The sequence below is a fragment of the Haemorhous mexicanus genome, chromosome 7 (assembly GCF_027477595.1).
Source record: "Haemorhous mexicanus isolate bHaeMex1 chromosome 7, bHaeMex1.pri, whole genome shotgun sequence".
Classification (NCBI taxonomy): domain Eukaryota; kingdom Metazoa; phylum Chordata; class Aves; order Passeriformes; family Fringillidae; genus Haemorhous; species Haemorhous mexicanus.
Genome location: NC_082347.1, coordinates 32,463,563 through 32,484,050, shown reverse-complemented (window position 1 = coordinate 32,484,050; position 20,488 = coordinate 32,463,563).

Below are 20,488 nucleotides of genomic sequence, written 5' to 3'. Positions count from 1 at the left end.
AGCTCCTGAGAACTCCTCACTGATTTTGTGCTTGCAGTTCACTGCTGTGACTGGCACACTTACAGCTATCCAGGGGTCTTGGTGTCCTCCTGACTGTGGGCTTCAGAGCAGTCTGACATGACGTGAGGGTAGGGCAGGAGTGAAGCAGGACCAAGGCTGTCAGAGCAGGAGCACTTGGAGACACAATCGTGTGCATAAAAGGCTTCAGATGTGAGCTAAAATACTTTATTCCATCTTCCCTATCAGCCAGCAGCCAAATGAGCATTGATTCTTGTCCATCACCATTTTGGGGACTACTGCAGACAAGGCTCAGGCTCCCAGGGGAGGCACTGGAGGTGGCTTGAGCTGACCTGCAGCTCTGTTCACTGCCACCTTTTCTTGCTGCCCACAGCTCATGCTGGTCATTACCTATGCCCACTGCAGGAAAAGGCACAGACACTGTTTCTTCCTTCTGACCAAACATGGTCTCCCAAGCTCTAAATTGCCCAGTGATTCAGTTATTGAGGGTCCCCCTGACCATGCCATTGCTTTGACAAGCATCTTCCTTTTTCCAGCTCTTGATGTGAAACATTTTTCTTGCTTCTCTGTCTTCAGTTTACCAGGGAATTGCACACATTTAGAAATACCCACTCATTTCCTCCCTTCATCTCTGCCATGTTGTCATTTGATACTGATCTTTATGCAAACATTTCACTTGAACATCATACATTTTTATATTAAGACTTTAAAAACTGTATACTAGCAGCCTCAGTTTCTCAATATCATTTAATTAACTTTGAAAAGTTTAATTTTTAAAAATATAACTAAGGAAAAACCTCTAAAAATTTAGATTTCATTCACAGCACTGATGTAGACTTTTCATGTGCAATTAAACAGTTCCTGTGGTTTAGCTCTTTGAAGCAGGGTGTGTTATGCCCTTGGTTGTTGCAGGGTAGGCAGTAAGATTATGGTAATCAATGATCATTCTTTGATTGAAGGAGCATGCCAGTTCACATGCAAAATGCTGGTGTTCCATATATTCCTGGTGCCTATAATTTTTACCTGCCTTTCAGGCTGAATTGCACAGCATTGCTCAAAGCACATTTTGATCCTCAGGGTATGGCAGGATTTTCAAGGTCTACAACCATGTGCAGTGAAAGATGTGATAAATGCTGAAGTGGTTTCCTAAGTGGAATGAAGAAAAGGAAAATGATGCCAGTGCTGATGAAGCTGAGCAGCAAGCCTGAGATTTAAAGGGGGAAAATGACAGTATTATCAGTCAGGTATCATGGCAACCAAGGAGCCTAGATTTTGGTGTCAACTTGCCATTCATATTGTCTCTTTACTTGGCACAACAAGGCATATTTTCCTTCAGAAAATTTAATCACCTCCACTGGAGGTCGTTCAAATGTTTAAGGACCTGGCCTTGCTTGGGAATTTGAGGAATTTCAAGGGCTTGTGGATACCTGCATCCACATATTTGTATAGGGAAAAATGGTCAGCCAATCCCCCAGACAAATCTGTGAAATCTAGGCAGAAAAACCGTAGTAGTATAAGAGACCCTGTTTATTATTGCAAGATTTTAGTTTATAGGAATTTTACGGTCAGTGTTATTCAGTGGCTGGCATTAACATTCTGTAAATCCAGGCCTTCTCTGGAGACAGCACAGGCCACTTTTTGCACAGTGAGCTGAACCAAGCATGATAACAAGGCCAGAAGTCTACCATGAAAACTTATCTTTGAGTGATGCACTTGTTGCAGGCGCACATATATATATATTTATACATATGCTTATGTCTATGTTGCAGTCTGGACTGAGGAACCTGCAGGAAGCTTTAGAAGAATGGATTTAGTCAGGAAAATCTTGTCTTTGAGGCACAGAAATGAGATTGTGATGTAAAATAAATCAATGGCAGAATTAGAATGCAGAAAGTCTGAGATCTGGAATGCTTAATCCTTGACCTGTTGCTCAAATGATGCCAAGAGCAATCAGGTTACACAGGAATCCTCTTACTGGGGGTAATGTATTACTAAGTTATGAACACATAATGTATTCCTAAGTTATGAACTGCAGGGGATTTATTCAGACCTGATTTTCTTTGCTGTCTGAGGTAGGACCTGAGAACATCACCTGCAAGTTATAAATGTACGAAAATGGCTGATGCAGGTGAGGGTAGGACCCCTTCCTAGCACTATTTCCTTCAAATCATGAAGGCATGCAGGTTTTTTTATCAAATAAATATCAGCAACAGACCACAGTGAGATAAAAATGTTCTTTGGCAATCCAGTGCTGTATAAACCAGGGATGTGATACTGTGCTCCTACTTTTATGCAAAGCTTTTAAGCTTAACTGTATGGGCTGAACACAACCTTCACTCTTTCATTTCTGAATTGAAATTTAATCAGACTGGAAGGCCTCAGCATTTTATTCAGTTACTTGCTTGCTTTTAAAACCACGTAGAGGGTGGGTTAAACGCTATTTAAAAACAAAACAAAACAAAACAAACCAAAACAAACAAACAAAAAACCCATACAAAACTGAACATGTTTGATCTATTGTTATTCAGAAAGTCACATCAGTGTTTAAAACCATATTGATACTGGACACATTACTAGTCCAGTGGGAATCAACCAAATTTCTCACCCTGACACTAGAATTCTCTGACTATGAGAGTCAGCAAGTATCATTCAACCAGTACCACGCTGGGCTCCTTGTTTTTCCAGCAAGGTGGAGGCCTGGGGCAGGACTTTGCAGCAAATTGTATGTCACCATGAGTGTTGTTTAGGCAAGCTCCCCAAATCCAAACTCTGATGAGCAAAGTTGTAGGACAGTTGGAGCAGTGGCTCTGTTAAGATTGCTGCAGTATGGTTATCTGTGCCTGGGATCAGGAAATGCTCATCACAGCATCATTTTCTCTTTCCAAAGCCCCTCATGGTTATAGCTATGGGACACAGGATTCAAGCTCCAGTTCAAGCAGAGTGGTTTTACTGCTGTTGAATTTCAGTGTCAGGGACCTGTGTGTAACCTGTGCTCAGCTGGTCCTTGGTTTGGAAGACACCCAACATCACTGCATCCCTCCAGCACAGTGCTTCAGGTGCCTCTGAGTCTGGTTCTGGATATGCCTAGAGTACTTTATTGTGGAAAACTGTGCTTGGTATTTAATCCTCCTAAACATGTCTCTGCACAGTATGATCTGAGACTTTAAAGATGGTTTGTGGTCCAAGGACAGGAAGGCAAAAGCTGGGGGAGCTTGTTTATGCTGTGTATGGGACAGAAAGGGCTGTGCTGGGAGTGGTGCTGTTTGGGAAGGAGAGAGGCATTATTGGCATGAGTGGTCACAGACATGATAGTGCCTCAGGGCTATTTTAATTAGTGCAGAGGGTCTCAGAACCTTGCATCTGTTGAAGTGCCACTTTTTCCTCCACAGCTGCACTTTGGAGAGGGGTGTGTTTAGGGAAGAGGAAATTGGTTTGGTTTTCTTCCCATGAGGGAAATAAAAACCTACTATTTATCAGCATTTAGAAGTCTCCTTAGGGCTGCTACAGTGACACAATCAGGATTTATGGAGATGAGCACACTTTGGCCCTTTTAGTCCCACAGAGATTGTGTAAATGTGGCCCCTGGGTTTATATCCTTCCAGAAAAAAAGTTGTCCCTGAGTCTGCATTTGACTTTTTGTACTCATCTTTATTCCAGGTTCTTTTGTTATAAGTTTATTGCTAGAAGTTATACAAAGGTCGATAAACACCTTTACACAATAAACATAATTACCTCAAAGTCAAAAGTAAGAAAAACTACTCTGCCTCCTATAAATGTGTTGTAAATTGTGCTAAAAGTTGGAATTAAATAGGGAGTATTGCACAACAAAGTGTCATGTAAATTTGCTGTTTCACATGCACATTTTCTCTCCAAAATCTGAAAGCAAAGTACCTCTCCTCCCTGCTATCTCCTCGCTTCAAAACCCTCCCCAAACTGCAGTCTGCTCAGTGCCACCACACTTGCTAGAGGGATTAGTCACGTCTGTGCCTCAGTGAGACAAGTTAAGAGCAGAGGAGACTTCTTGCAGGTATGAGAAATGTTGACCTGAAATAATGTAACACCAGACATTATGGAAGTAATTCTGCATCTCCCATTTTTTTGGCTGGTAGAAAGCTGGCAGCTGCCAGACATGGAAAATTACTTTCTAATGTGATTGCTCTGAACCACCCTGCAGTTAAGAGGGCTTCTTTATTTTATTTTATTATTTATTTTTCCAAACACAGGCACTTTGCTACACTGGAAAATTAGAAGTTTAGGAAACTCTTTGCCCCAAGTTTACCTGGAGTGGCTGCTTTCTCTTATTACTGCTATTAGCTGCATTAGTGAGGGATGATGTTTATGCAGTTCAGGAAATTAGGCTGGATCTGTTGGTGAGGGAGATGTGGGATGGATACTCCTTAGTTAAATATTTGACTGTGATGTAGCTTTCACAGACTGGTGAACAGGGAATGAAGGTATGTGTCAGAAAGCCTCTGCATTTCTTGCAGAGAGGTTAGCAGAAGGCATTTTAATAGAAATTTATGCCATCAGCTGCATTTTTCCTTTGAGCCCTTCAGAACCTCATACCAAAATTTTTATGCTGTACTGTTACTACTGCTGCTGGCACATGGTAATTTCTACTCATGGATGACAACCTTAACATGCCATGTACCAACACCAGCCATCACTAGATAGGGTTATAATTAAATATATTCCCACAGATCAGAAAACATAACCTGAAGGGATTTAAACCAGGCCCTTCCACCCTGAAATGTGAGTCTGACTCAGCACAAGAACTAACTGGTCAAAAAGGAGCTGAAAGCAGGTGATGCAGAGGGAGTTGTGCAGCTGAAGGACTGGCAGCTAAGCTGCAGCTGCATCCATCCCCCACAGAGATGTGTCCAACTCCATCACACTGGGGGAAATGGAATCATGTCAGCTTGAAGATAAGGAGGTTGGTGTGCCTATTGCTGTCTCTATCCAGCTTCAGTTTTCATTTTGACTTCAGTCTTTCTGTCTGCATTAAGTAGAAGGCTGTAATTATCTCCCTTGTGGCGAGAAATTCACCTGCAGAATTGTTCTCACACTTGTTCTCCATCTCCTTTTCATTTTCCTTCTATTACTGCAGTCCTCCTTCCTGTATCCCACCCTGATGCATCCCATGATTGTTGTTGAAGGAAGACAGATTGATGTGATATTGCATAGATGCAATATCTGCCAACACAGTGTTTCCCCTGCTTGGGACAGTCCTCTCCCTCTCCTCCTCCTGCACTGGGGAGGTTGTAGCCAACAGAAAGTGTTGTTTTGAGCTGTAGGGGTTTGAAAACACTTGGCACGTCCAGCTGGCAGTGACTGCAGGAGTGTGGTATGGTGTGCCATGTGAAATCCTGCTGAAATCCTGGGGGTTTCTGTCCTAGAGATCACCTCAAACAGTGATATCCCAGCTCCTGGGGCTGGGTAGCCCTGGAGCCTCTCCCCTCCTCCAACAGAGTGTTTGCTGTGCTTGGGTCCCAGCAGGAAAGGTGTGGGGATTTTGCTGCTGTCATTATAATCAAGGCACTGACTGTCACTAATGCTACAAAGGCTGCTGTTTTAGCTCTGAGTCTATCTATAATCAGGTTGGATAGAGGCAGTTTCTGCTGCCTCTGCAGTCCGATGTCCTCTTTCAGGATGGGATGAGGATGAGTCAGCCTCTTTCTCTGCTGAATTTATAAGAAGTCTGTAAACTAGCTTGAAAAGGGTTCCCAAATTCAGAGTTCATACAAGCTGAACAGCATCCCCCTTTGGGAAGAACCTCACTAAAGTACAGGCTGCTAATTTCCATGGAAGTGTTTGTGAAAAAAATCCCCCCCAAGGTCCCTGCTTCTTTGTCAGCAAGCACCAGAAGCTCGTAGTCAAGCCTTGTATTACTGAGATTTCATTACTTATACTAAATGCACTCCAAAGCATTTATTAATGTACTGTAAAGCAAAAGGAAAAATTAAAAATAAACTATGCTTGTCAAAGAAATAAAGTGCCTCTTACACTGCATGATCCTAACTTTTTTTCTTGATAATTGCCTAGGTTCATTTGCCATTAATTCAGTGCATGAAAGAATTGCAGTAAGGTCTTCAAGATGTTAGAGCAGTTTAATGATGCTTTTCTTTAAAGAAAAAAGAGCAGCACCTTCATTTACTGTAAATGGAGAGCCAAGGACAGAAGCCCTCAAGCCTTTTACATCAGGATTTCAATAGCACAGGTGATTTCAAGAAAAGATTGTAAATGCTCTGTCCACTGCACACTCATCCACCTATTTGAATTAGAAGCAGCCTCAAAAAGTTTAGTGACCCCTCTCCAGGTCAACAGATGTTTTCTCTGATTGGTTAACCTTTTTTTGCTTCTGAAATGGAAGCTTCCAAAATTGTAACTTGTAGCCCAATTTTCAGGTTCCTTCTTGGTAAAAAAAATCTCTCATTCTGTCAAGAGAGAAACCAGAAGAAAATAAGGATAAGTTCAAACCTAACAGCTGGAGACTGTATTCAGAGATGGCTGTCTGCGTCCCTAACATAATGTCTTTAGATTTGAGCCTGTACAGAAACAAGAAATGCATTTTAAATTTAATCAAGCTATTATTGTCTCAAACTATGGAACAGAGCTCTACTTGCTTATCTTTCCCTCAGTATCTCTATCTGATAGAAATGTAGGAAGAATTGCCTCCAATCTCATTAATGCACTAAGGCACATTCAGGTGTATTGTTTTCCCAAAGGAAAATTGGGGAAATTAAAAAAAAAAGCTATTATGGGAATGCTGCCAATACGTGCAGATAGAATTCAAAGAAAAGACATCATCCTTACATAGTAGCTGTTGGGGTATTTTTGCTTTTGTTCAAAACAGACTTGCTTCTCTGTTCTGTACTCCAGGGAAAGAAGCATTTGCAACTAATGATGTTTGCAAGTAGAAGAATAATTAGGAAGAACAACAGCATATATGTCAGAACTAGTATTACATTTTAAGCTTTTTCTCTGTGGTTTTGGGTTCTTCTGTCCTGACCTAATGGGATGTGTTTCTCAGATGTAAATTATATGAAACAGAGGTTGTTTGTGGAGCAATTGCTTTCCAGAAGATGTTTGCATGCTAAAATGCTGCTCCACTGGCTGACTTTAAACATTAAGGAAAATAATAACTTATCCTATTCATAAAGATAAGCCTGAATGAAAATCTGTGAATCAAACACACTGTCAACTCTATTTTTTTTCTGCCAGCTGAACTTGTGTTGAAGTGAAAATGGTGTTTTGTCCTGATTTAACACAGGTATCAGTGGATGAACTTGGGGAAATCCTCATCCTTAATTTCTCCACCTGCACAAGATCATCCTCCATTTTTGAACCCTTTTCAGTACTTTAAAATCATGTTTTCAAGAGCAATGTTACCTGTATTTCTTACAGAAAAATTTTCATCAGTGGTCATGAAAGTACTTAAATAGCAGTGGGAAAACTGCTGTGGAGAAGGCATCCCCAGGTGATGCCAAGGCCAGAGACAGAAAATGAGCACATGGCCACTAACTGGAGACAGCTTTGGCTCAGTAAACTGCCTTGTTGAGATACAGCTTGATGTCTTTCTTACCTAGGAAAAAGTTACCCCTTGGAGGCCCCTTCAGCCTCCCCCATGGAGTGGGGCTGTTATTCCCAGTGGTCTGATATCCCTGAATTGACAGACAAAACAATGAACAAACAGATCTTGTGGACAAGGGAAATCCATCACAGGGCTTCTCACCCTTGCCTTGTCTGACTGGCAGAGGAAGAATGATCTCATTCTTTGGTCCTCAGGGGTCTTGGAGTCAGGGCTGAAGATTCCTGTTTTGACATCTAACCATGATGCTGTTGAGTCAGGGATGGAATGAAGGACTCCAGTCTTCAAAAGGTGAATCAGAAGGCAATATAATGAAAGTAGTGGGTCTTTTATAATGTGACTCACTAAGGTGAGACTTGATTGGTCTCAAAGTAAAAAACCTCTCAGACTATCAGTGAACTATGCATAGCACACTCCAGAGAACCATATCTATAAACAACAGTTGCAGAAGGAGAGATAATAATTGCTTTAATTCTTTCTCTGAGCCTTCTCACAGCTTCCCGGGAAAACCCTGGGACAGCCAAGTCTCTCTGTTCAGAGGATATGTGATTACCACATAACCACCCTCCCCCTGCCTCAGCTTCCCTCTTATTTTCCTCCTGTGACACTTTGCCTTTTGGAGGCTGCTTTAACATAATTTGTTCTAGCAGAAACCTGCTCCATGTTTTTTACACAGTACTCACATGGGGAGATCCTGAGGCAACTGCAGCTGATAAAAATAATAAAAGCCTTTGAGAAAGGGTAGCAAATTAGTTTCCATGCTACCAAGATGATTCTTGTTAAACCCTGAAATCTTTTTACCTATGGGTATGAATGAGATTTGGGATTTCTAGTCACGGTTTTCTTGGGAGGAATATGGGCAATAGCTATTGTAAAATGCTGGCACCTCAACAACAGAGTAAGCTCAGTCCCTTTCCAGCCTTCTGTATTTTAAAAAATTAGAGTTCTGAGACGTTAAAAGAGACTTTTATTTTCCTTCACAGAATTTCTTATACATTCATTCTGTGATCTGACACTCCAGATGGGAACAGAGAGAGTAGAAGGTCAGAAAATCATGCTTGTATTTTTAAGACCAAGTAATAGAATTTTAGAATGTTTTCTTTTCTGGTAAATCAAATATGTTCATTTTATTTTGTTTTTCTAATTAAGTCTGCTAGTTCAGCTGGAGAAATTGGTCGTCACTGGGTTACAATACAGGCAAAATAAACAGCTTTCCTACAGTGTGTATCTAAATATGATACTCCTGCTCCAAAGAGGGAGAAGACTTTAAACCATGGGAGGAAATATGAACAATTAGACCTGATTAAGAAGAAACAGAATTTTCCTTGTCTTGATTTGAATCTGGGACCCAATTAAAACCAGATTCATTTTGGGAAGAGTTAAAAAGTTCCCACTGCCCCATGCCCTGGTGCCACTGGAGTGAGGTAATTTTGTTTCCAGGGAATTGGCTTTTGGCTTTTTTCTCTATGTTATGGATGCAAAACTCACCCAGTCCACATAGGGGGTGTTGGGAAGGAACAAAGCATGCACATGCTATGGTTCAACTTTTCACCTTAAGTGATTGATGGTCCCAGCGTGCTCACCTGTCTCCACTTCAGAAAGGAAAGGTTCTTTCCTTTCTGAATTTAGGAAACATAATCCTAAATTCACCCCTCAGTTTCTGGAGTAGGTGCAAGACAGGATTCAGCAAGAAAGGAGCAGTGCAGTCTGTAGGTTGGTCCTGGTGGTTTGTGTCCCACTTCTGAAGTAAATTTTTACTGATATGGGTTTCATGCAACACTCACAGCTGTGTTGTGCACCTTTTCTACCTCATTCAGCATGGATGTGATCTCACAGATGGAAACACCTGAACAGTTGCCACTCCCATTCCGAGCCCACCTGGGCTGAGATGTCTCAAGGGGCAGGAGTGTTTCCAGTCCACTGGGCTGCACACAGGGAGCTGGCTTTCCACAAGAGCAGTGTCCCTCTTACTGGGAAGTGTCTGGGTGTGGTGGTTTTCCCTGGGGCTGGTGGTGTTGGGGATGCTGTGAAGGGCGGGAGGGAAGCTCTGGCACTTGTGGCACATGGAGCACTGTGGGGAGGACACAGTGACTATTTTCTGCCCGAGGCTTGGGTCAGAACAGCTCTGAAGCTGCCTGGCTGATGTCCCACAGCCCTCCTGCAGCACTGAAAGCTGTGTCCCATGGGGACTGGGGTGTTACATTGCAGGACCCAGGAACAAGAGTGGAAAGGACTGATTCTCACTGTGGGAAGTGAATTCCTACAGTGGGACTGCCATTTGCTCTAGACAAGGAAAGGCTTTGCTCGTCAAATTTACCCTAATCCCATGTTACCACAGCCTGTGTAAAATCTTGCTTCATATGAATCTTTCTGGAAGAGCTTTATGATTTTAAAGTTAATTTGTGGTTGGCAATTTAATAGTCTCACATAACTGCAAGCATATTCTTGATTTTCCTGCCTTAGAGTCAGCTTATGACTTTCACTACCTAAAGCAGAGCCAAAATTGTATGTCTTATGCTTTTTTGGGGTTGGATGCTGCCAAGATACATATTTCCGAACCGATCTAGATCACATTTTTTCTTTTCAAACCAAACAATTTCTCCCCACGTCCTTGCAAGCAGCCAGCAATATAAAACCCAACACACACACCAAAAAAAAAAAGACTGAAACCAACGACACCCATTTGCATTTTGCCAATAAATCAGGCAGGCTGAAGCCATTTGTCAAAAAGATATTTGCTTGAATCCAATTCACTTTGTGTGTAGGGGATTGTTGGGAGTTTAGTATTTGCTAAATGATTAATCAGCCCATGATTTTTTAAAAATACAATGCAAAAACAACAGGCACAAAATGAGGCTTTTAGCTAATGTGGCTTGAGCATTTGAAGAACATTTAATTATGTTATCCTTTGATCAACACATGCAGCCTTTAAATATAGACAGAGAAAAAGAGTTTCAGTAGGGTGGTTAATAACCTTATATACTGATACACATTATTAAAAGAGGAAAAACCATACCATTTTCTGGCTTAGTCTTCTCAGAATGGAAAGCATTGTCATTTCTTTTTCTCTTAAATCCCTTGATGGTTCCAAGTAATTCTTGTGGACTTGGAAAGCTGTGAGAAAACCAAAAGTGAGTGCAGTTTTGGCCTCTGACAGGGCCACTAACACCTACCATCCTGCTGAGTGGCAGGAGCAGCCTCTGGGAGACTTGGTAGAGCATTTGGCATGACCATATCTTCCTTCTGGGAGGCTTAGGGTGTTCCATGGCCCCCTGCATTATCCAGTTGTCTAAAGGTACAGTTTCCACAGAGCAAACTGGATCAGTGGGAAGCTCAATGTTATTTCCAGTTTCAAATTACTGCTCCCAAGACAGAGCCTCCTCTCAAACCAACAGTTGTTCTTTAAGGAAATAGCAGGGAATCCATCTTTATAGCACCCATGGAGAACCCACCTGCACCCATCTTTCTAGGTGAACTGCAACATCTCCTGGTCAGGCTAATACCAATTTGAGACACAATTATAAGTAAGGTGATACCTGTATTTACCCTTTTTATCAGATTTGAAGCAGACCTGTACATTCTCCCAGGCTTGTGGAGCTAGGGGATGAGTCCCTGTAGGAGTGCCATTTGTTACCCCCACGAATGCCTCAGTAGGTGAGGTGCTTGTCAAACACATGGGCCCTGTCAGTACCCCAATAATTCTGCATCCCAGTAGTCTTGCCTCTTACAGGATCTCTTTCCTTACCCTATGTGTCACATTCAGTACTCCGACAGAATTGACAACGAGAAGATTGCAACACTTTAAATTCAGTCCATAAGTATTTGGAGACTGGAGGCTGACAGTGTTACAGGAAAGATTCATGGTTTTCTAGAAAGTGCTCACCTGAGAAATGAAAATGGTTGTATCTCACCTTGTCATCAGCTGGAGCAGAATGCCTCTGCTGTTATGCTCAAGATGGCATGTCTAGGACTTACAACGTGTGGTCTGATTGTACTTTCAGCTCTTTTTTTTTGCTCGTTTGTTTTTTGCTTTATTTCAAGAGACTTCTCAATCTGAACTTGCTTTGTAGGGTTACAAGCAAAATTTAGATTATTACTCTTTATGGACAGTTCCCAGGTGGTGTTCAATATGGCACAAGATCTTTCACAATTTAAGAACACAGAACAGGGAGGCTCCCATGGGAACCTGGGTGGCATCTGAAACAGCCTCGTCTTTCAATATTTGCCATTTTTATGGTACTAAGTTTGCAGAAAACATTATAAACGCTTGCTATAGCCAGAGTCAATTCAGGACTTAGATGAAAAAATTCCTATGTCCATTTTATAGGAAGATAAAGTGAGTTTGAAAGAGGTTAAATAATCTGCCCAGAGCTTGAGAATAAATCAAGGGCAGAACCTGAGAGGAGGCCCTGGGGTGCTGACACCTATTCTCAAAAGACAAACATGCATTAAAAATAAGGAGCAGTAAATCAGGCAGTGCTTCCTAGTTCTCTTGATTAAGGAAACGATTTGTACAAGCCATCTTCTAGGAATTTATGGCTGATTCCTGCTTCCCCTAATGTGCATGGAAAAGCGAGCTCCACTCTTAGTAGCAATTAAATGGCATGAAACATCAAAGTGTAAAAAGTCAGAGAGAATGCTTGATTTGATAAAAACCCCATGACTTCTTGGTATAATTAAGAATGTCATGAGGAGTATTCACTTGTGTATTGATTTTATTTTTTTAATTTTCAGAAGTATATTTTCATAAGCCCTTTGAGCTGCTCAGCATGCTGCGATTTTTGTTAATTTCCTCTTTACCAGGTTTATCAGCCTTAATTATAGCTAAAAGCGATCTTTGTCTCAAGAAGATGAAAACCCTTTGTGAAAATGCACTGATGCAGTTTGTTTCCAAACCCAGATATATTTCCTAATTAGTTCCTTGTTGTAATAGGTTGCATAATTAATGAAAACACAGGGAAATATTCAAAGTAGTAATTTTCTTTGAAAAAAATGTATATAAAAAGGAGAAAACGAAACTATTACTTTAATTAACCTGCTTTGAAAGGCACTGTCAATATCAAGCTGAGTGTTAGCCCTCTTGGGCTGTGTGGTATTTTATATTTTACCTGGCTGTTAATCTGTTTAGCCTAAAGACCTGACACCTCCCTCTTCTTTCATGAAGCTAAGCAGGGTCAGGCTTAATTAATACTGTACTTGGGTGGGAAATCTTCATAGGAAATACCACATTTCTGCTTGTTCTGACACCTCTGTGATGCCTGTTTCATGACTAGCTGTAATGACATGGACCTGTGCCAGCAGAGATCCACTGACTCCAGTGACACCTTTTCACTCTCCCCTTGCAGCTGTCCTGGGTGCCACCAGCTCAGCAATCTGGCAGTGGAAAAAACTAAGAAATAAATACATCACCTGGGTGTGTCTGTGCCCTCATGGGGGTGACTTTGCAGTGACAGGGCTGATCTCTTGCCAGGTCACCCATGGGATCACCTCTGCTGATCCCAGGCCACCCTTCCCACCAGGTGGGAGATGGCATCCACTGTTTGTGCCCTGAGACTGACTGATGTTCTGTGGGACAGAACAGGGATATGTGCTGGTGGGATGACTGATCTTTTTTTGGTCAAGCTTCAGTTCAGTTCCAAGCTCTCCCCTTGTTTGGAGTTTTTCCTGGATGACATTGTTCAATTTCTCTTCATTTTTTCAGATCTGCTGAGGCAGATTCCTGTACTTCAAGATTTGCTGCTGTCCAGGGAACACGAATTGTTTCAGGAGACAGATTGAGACTGTGGTTAAAGCAAGCTTGGGGCTTTCAACTCTTTTGTCTGCCAGGGATGTGCTTGAACTGAAGACCCCCCACCCCATTTCTAAGGTAGTCCCTTGTCCAGCATGTGCTCTAAAAACATCAGCCTGCTTCTCAGGGCTCCTTCAAGGCACTGCTGTTTCTTATTGCAAAATGTCACAAGACTGATAAAAACAATGTCCAGCAAAAGCAGCTGAGTGACCTTAAGAGCTAAAACACAGCAGTTGGAGACTCCTTCCTCCCTTTTGCAGCAAGGACAAAGTTCTCACTACTCAAGGAGGCAGCCAGGTGGGTCCTTGGGAGAGGGGTGCTCTTGCCCCAGGTTGAGGGAGATCCTGAAGCTTCCTTGAGGTCCAGCAAGGTTAAGCCCTTCTCACCCCATGGTGTACAAACATACTGGAGGTATCATGAGCTTTTCTTGAACATGGTACAGGGAATCTTGGAGGGGGAAAAAGCCATCTGTGACTCCCTGCTCTTGATTCTTCGACCTCCAAAGGTCAGAGTTGACATTTGATTTAATGCCATGCCTTTGTACTGCCTTATTGCATTTCTATCTCTGAGGCACCGTTCATAGGACAGCAGCTACACACATTAGCCAAGGTCTGTGAGTGACAGATAAATCTGTTCTGCTTTCAGATAATGTAGCACCCCTCTGGATTTGCACAAACAAGAAAAGGGAAAGGAATAGCACTGAATGTTTTGTCCTGGCCTGTGGTATAAAGCAGGCCTGCTCTCTGCCACACAAACATAAAGGACATTTGGAACAAAATAGAAGGAAAAATCTAACCAGCAGCCTCCTTCCTTCCTCCACTACAAAAGACTTTTCCCTTCCCCAAAAACCAGGACACAGTTCTTGACCAATGACTAAATAAAGGAAGACTTGATAAGAAGTGACTTAAAGGTAGTCAACTTACTTGGAAGGTTTTGTATTGTAAGAATTTATGAAGAGTGGAAGGGAAATGAATGCATGGCTGTATTTAGATTCTGAATTCCCCATTGCTATGCTGACATTAAATTTTCAGGATGCTTTTGCGTACATAAAACACAACAGCTGTCCTATGGGAGGTATAATTACAATTAAAAAAAGGGAAAGAAAATAAGCTGTGAGCATACAATCAACTCTTGAGGGAGGGAGCCAATATCTCAGGCAAATTACAGAATCAAAGCTGCCTGAAATCTTTTAAGGCACAGCTCAGCAAGCTGTGTTAGGGAGGAAAGGCCAGAGCAGAAGTTTCCAAAACTAAAATGTTAGGAAAAAAAAAAAAGTAGTAGCAGAAGTGGGTATAAATATCCAGAAAGGGCAGAGAGGGATCTAGTGTTCACCCTCTACTTTGAAAGGGGCCAAAGACTGGAAGCCCAATCTCCCCACAGCAGGTGCAGGCAGATTTTAAATGAGCAGGAGGAGATGGTTCTTCACAGAATTTGTAGAAGACCTGTAAAATTCATATTCTGGGGTTAGTCGGGATGCAGACATACAGAGGTTCAAAGGAAGACTAGAGGAATACTTGGAAAAGGAAAATCTTTGGACTTATTAAACAGACAGGCCACAGGAGGCTTAGAGACAGTATCGTATATAATTGTGCAGTTTTACTTTCCCCTAAGGACTTGTGTGTTCAATGGTGTCAGATAGTGTGGCCATTCCTGTGGTTTTTTGCTAAAGTTGATTGACCTTTAGCAGGATAAGAATCTGGAATTTGTGTTCATTGCCATTGCAGAGAAAAGAGCAAACACCTTTTCAAATATCAGCCCTTCCCATCATCCCAATGTTCCCAGTGTTAATAACATGGCACATGCTATCTCCATTTGTGAAACTTCTGAAATTGATAGAATCAGTAAAAAAAAAAACATTTTCCCTTCCCCCTTTTTTTCTTCCTCTTTCAGTAAAATTGTTACCTCCTCTGAAAGGTCACTGCTTAGATGTGATAGCACAGCACACAATAGCTGATGTGCTTTTCCTAGTTGTTGGACTGAAACAGAGCAGGAGAAGGGCTGCAGGCAAGGCTGCAGGACAGGAGACAGGTATGATGGCTCTCAGTTCTCCATCCCCACATGGGATCAGGGACATACACCTTGAATGAGCATCTGAAGTCCCAAATTAGGAGTCTGGCAGTGTTTGGATCTCATTTTTGTGTCCTTCACAATCCTAAACAGACTTAAACACAGACGTAGAGAAAATGACTCAACCCACTTGGCAGCATCCCAAATTCATCAGGAAGAGCTAGACAGCACACATTAAAGCCCCAGTAAAGGCTACTCTGCTGTCTGAGCAGCATTCACTTGCTTTGAGATTGCCTGATTTATGTCTCTGTTCCTGAGCAGGGATCATCCCCTCTGTGCTGTGCTCCCTGCTCTCTGGCCAGCCCTACAAGACAGCAGGATGGCTGCATCCTGACCTCTGGAAACCCACAGAAAAGGATGGGTGGCCTTTGGCCAGTGGGTCCCTGAGCAGCAGAGACTCCTGGGTGGCTCTGCAGGGACTAACTTCTGTCCATCCAGCTCTGTTACTGTTTTGGTTCCCTTCCTCCCAAAGTCCACGTGTAGCCCCTTGGGGCCCTGGGCAGCCAGTCAGGGTCAGTTGAAAAGTGAAGTGTCTGGTGAATAGCTGCAGCATCAAGGAAAGGGCTTTTATGAAGCCAGGATCCAGGCATGTCACACTGACTGGCACCAGAGAGGATATCCACTGGACCTGTCCCTCCCCTCTGGCCTGCCTCTCTCTCCTTAGGCTGCAAACACTTCTCAGCAGAGACCATGGCTGGACTGTGTGTTGGCAGATTGTCTGACTCAACAGGGCCCTCCTCTTGAGGCATTCTTGCAAAGCAAGAAACAATAGTGGTGGCTTTGTTCTGCTATTTAATTAGATGGTGTCTTCCAACCCTTATTGCAACTTCCAGCTGTGTAGTGTGTAGGGCCAGGAGAGATGATTAGATTATCTGGTTTAACCACCCATAAAACACAGGATGCAGATTTTCATTCTCCATCACAGCACAAATAATAAATAGAATAGTCCAAGACAAATTCTAATATCTAATTTTTAATATCAACTACAATATGCATGTAGAGGGAGACATTAAACAAACTCCTGTGTCTACCAATCTACAACCCCCTGGCAGTACTTACATATTTCTTATTGCTCACTGGCTTATTTACTGCCAAGGAACAAAGTTAATGCTGAGCTCTGGAGCATTTCTAATGTGAACCAATTTTGCCCTGCGGTTTCATAATGAGCTCCACCCTTCATCCACCTCTGCTCCCCCTTCTTTCTACTCTCCCTTATTTAATTTTATAAAAAAGTGAAAACATGTCCCTTATAGGAAGCAAAATTCAGATTAATTTGCTTTAAGTGCTGTTTCATGCCCAGAGTAGTAGCTTGACGCCGGCCCTGTAAATCACTCTTTGATTACTCTGATAGGGCAGGAAAGTGTCTCACTTAGGAGATAGCAATGAAAAAATATGTTAGCAGGATTGGGTTATTTTTTTTTCCACGAGGAAGGAGAAAGAGCTTTATGGGGAAACTCTATTAAAGTCATCAACTTTCCTTTGCTTAAGGTCAAAAATTGTACAATACCACTGGAATAATATAATTTTAGAAAATTTCTGTGTGGCCTTTTTGGTTTTCATTTTTTTCTTCTCTTTTTTCACTTGTCATGTTTATGCTTGGGGGCTTTTTATTTGATCAGTGTTCTAATAATGCCTTGAATCAATGAATGAGCAACTATCTACAAAGTAAAACAACAAGTAAAAAGGCGGGGAGCAGGAGAAAATAGATGATGTGGACAAGCCACATGCTGTGGGGAGCCACACTGACTCATCTGTGAGCCCTGGAGAGAGCTTGGCCAGGGACATGTGATGAGATTACTGGGAATAGAGTAAGGCACGTGGGGAGATGGCATGTGGAGTTGTCAAATCAAAATCAAATCTGTCCTTCCCTTTTCCCGACATATTTTATTGCTTCAGTGTGTAATTTGCTTCTTGCAGATAATATATGCAAAGTGCTTTACCCTAAGGTTGGGATTTGGTGATAAGTGTCATGTTTTGCCAATCAGGACTGAAGAAACCTGGGTGTGATCAGGGTCTGAAAGCAGCCCACCGTGGGCACTGTGAGGTATCTGAGCTCGTTAGCTGTAGGACTAATGAGCCAGAGAGAATAAATTCAAATGCAAAAGAATTAAGTTAGTCATTACACTTACTACAGTGAGTTTAAAAATTTGTCCCTGGTTTGTCATTCACAGCATCCCCCTAATTCTTACATTCACATTGCTTTTCAGCAATGTCTCCTTCTGTATCTCAGGGTAACTCATTTCACATCCATTTCTCAGCTTTTCAATCTGTAAAATGGGAGGCAATGCTTATCTTGTTGCAGCTAAAATTTATAATTAGCACCTTAAAAGCCCTATGGAGGGTCTATGTATGATTTATTTTCAATAAAGAGTAATACAAAATGCGTTAGGGCTTGGTCTGAAATAGCCTTCCATTTTAATCAATTTCATACAGAATTGTAGCATTCCACACCAGCAGAACTGAATACTTTACATTCTACATGTGTAGATTTATATTTGCTTAAAAAATGAATTTTTTTTGAAAAATGGCAAATCTTAGGGGATTAAGCAGGATTAGGCTTCCCTTTTGCTAGGTGTTATACAAGAAAATGACAACAACCTCTTTTTGCTGGAGTTTACAATTTTGAACTTTGATCCTAGAAAGTTTAGAAGTGCAGAGATAAGCATTAGTTTAAATACTTTCAATGCCATCATATTCAGGGGGACAACCATGAATTTAGCTTCCCAGTGGTTACATAACCACAGGCTAATTTTGCTGTTGCAAAAAACAGTTTCAGAGTCTCCTTCAGGGTATAAGGGTAAAAAGACTTCAAAACCTTGCTCATAATGTGAAATTTGGAGTGAAAAACAAACTTCCAGCTGACCTGTGCTGATGGAGCTAATGAGAGGTAACCTTTTGACTTCTGTGTTTGGATGGTCAAGTCCCTGCTTGCATGACCTTGAGGCCAGTTTGCATGTACTGAGTCCCTCAATCTGTTTCAGGATGCTTCACCTCTTGCTTCATTGTAGAGAGAGCTTAAAAGTCACAGTTTCTCCCTTTGCTGTGAGGGGGAACAGAAGGAAAAGAATTTCCCTAAACTGAGAGCTGAATTTGCTGCAAGTGAATTTAATGCTTTGAGTAGTTCAGTGGTAGGTGGCAAGGAACAGAGGAGAAGAAAGGGAAAAAAATGGCTCATATAATTTTTTAGCTCTTTGGCTGTAAAACAAACACTTGCAGAGCCTGAATGAGGGAAAGGAACCCACATAACTTGTTAATACAGAAAAAACCCAAACAATTTCTTTCAAATCACTTGCATACCATGTAGTGCTTTCCACTACAGCTCCAGGATTAGCATCAATTACAAAGTGGCCAAGGCAGGACAGTCAAGTCATTTAGGACTGTGTCCTCAGGGGTACTCAGACCTGTGTGATTCAGCTTCTGATCTTTGCCTTTTCCCTCAGTATTCTCTTTGGTTTTAAAGCTGTTTTCTTTTTTTGATACTGATTTCAACAATACGAAAGTGTAGCACAGAGGAACCACTGGCTCTGCACCTTGGGGGCTGTGGGCTGTCTCCACAGCTGCTGGGTGTTCATGCCTGGCCTCTGGAATCCTGGATGCTGACACCAGCTTGCTTAACTGAAAAGAGGAACTTTTCTAGGCTGGAGTGCACGAAGTCCTGCTCTTCCATGGGGACAGATTATCCACTTTTTCTGTGATTAAAATGAATGCAAGACTACTTTTACGGGTACAATTCTCTCACTTTTCATGGGGAGAAAAGGACAAAAGTGATTAAAAAAAGGACAAAAATTATGAAAGTTTAATTTGCGGTAGAAAAAAGAAATAAACCCTTTTAGCTACAGGAGGTTACATTGTAGTGGGCTGGAGACTGCGTCCATCAACTGTCAGGGAGAGTTTCTGGGTTTGGAAATTAGTGGAAAGGAAGGTTATCTGTGGAACACCAGGTCTTAAATTCCTAGCAGGCTCCCTTGCCTGTCCCCTTTGCTCTTTCCCCAGCAGCACAGTGCAAAATGCTCTTCTCCCACCTCTATCTCACAGTGCTAATCCCTGCTTGCCTTCAACACCCTGAACTCAATGCAATCCCAACCTTTGGAAACGGCATTCTTAGAAAGAACAGACGGAAAACTCGGGGACAACAGTCTCCCAGAGTCCCCTGTCAAGGTCTGTGCAAAGTCCTTGTAGCTCCTTCTTTAAATAGATGCTGGCAAATTACAGCAGTGTCATTTGGTCTCCTGCTTAACAAGCTGCGTTCACCGTTTCCTACTGTCAGCTCTATTTTCCCAGGATTTGTCACTTGTCAGATATCTGCCAAAAGGAGCAGATGAAATCTCAGCCCTCAGGGGAGACGTTGCTCCCTCACTTCCCTTGAAATCCTTTCCCCCACTCAATTCTCTTTTTGGCCACTCTTTATTTATAAATCAAATTGGACTGAAATTGGGTTTGAGGAATTGGCCTTTTTCTTTGCTCTGGTTATGAATAAAGCAGAACGTGGCCCTTTCTGGTTTAGATGCCTGTCATTTTTTTCTGCCACATAAAAAATGGCTCCAAACTGGATTTAAAAGAAAAGGATCACTGATAAATCAGTGCTGGATAAGCAACAGCAGTTGAGGCTCTATTGATATATGGTAATGCACCAGCAGGCTGGCAAACACATGGTTAAAACACATCAACTTGCTTGAGCAGCATTATCATTTTATAAAATGCTCTGGTTATTGAGACTGAGGTAATTAATAGGCCAAGCAGAGCCTGCAGAGTCAAGCCTGATGGATGGAACACGCAGGATACATCTGAAATCTTCTTCAGCCCCTAAATCCCTCTCAGGATTAGGGCAATTCCAAGCAGTAACTTTTCAATCTAGAATTTCTATAAATACTGGTTAATAAGATCTTCTGTGCCCCTGGAGGAGAGATTTTGAATCTTTAAATAAATTAAAAGAAGGATATTTAATATCTCAAACTATTCTTAAGCATCAAAATTTGTAAGTGCCACAAAATTAAGTATTATTAATTTAGATGAATTTGGACTGGTTT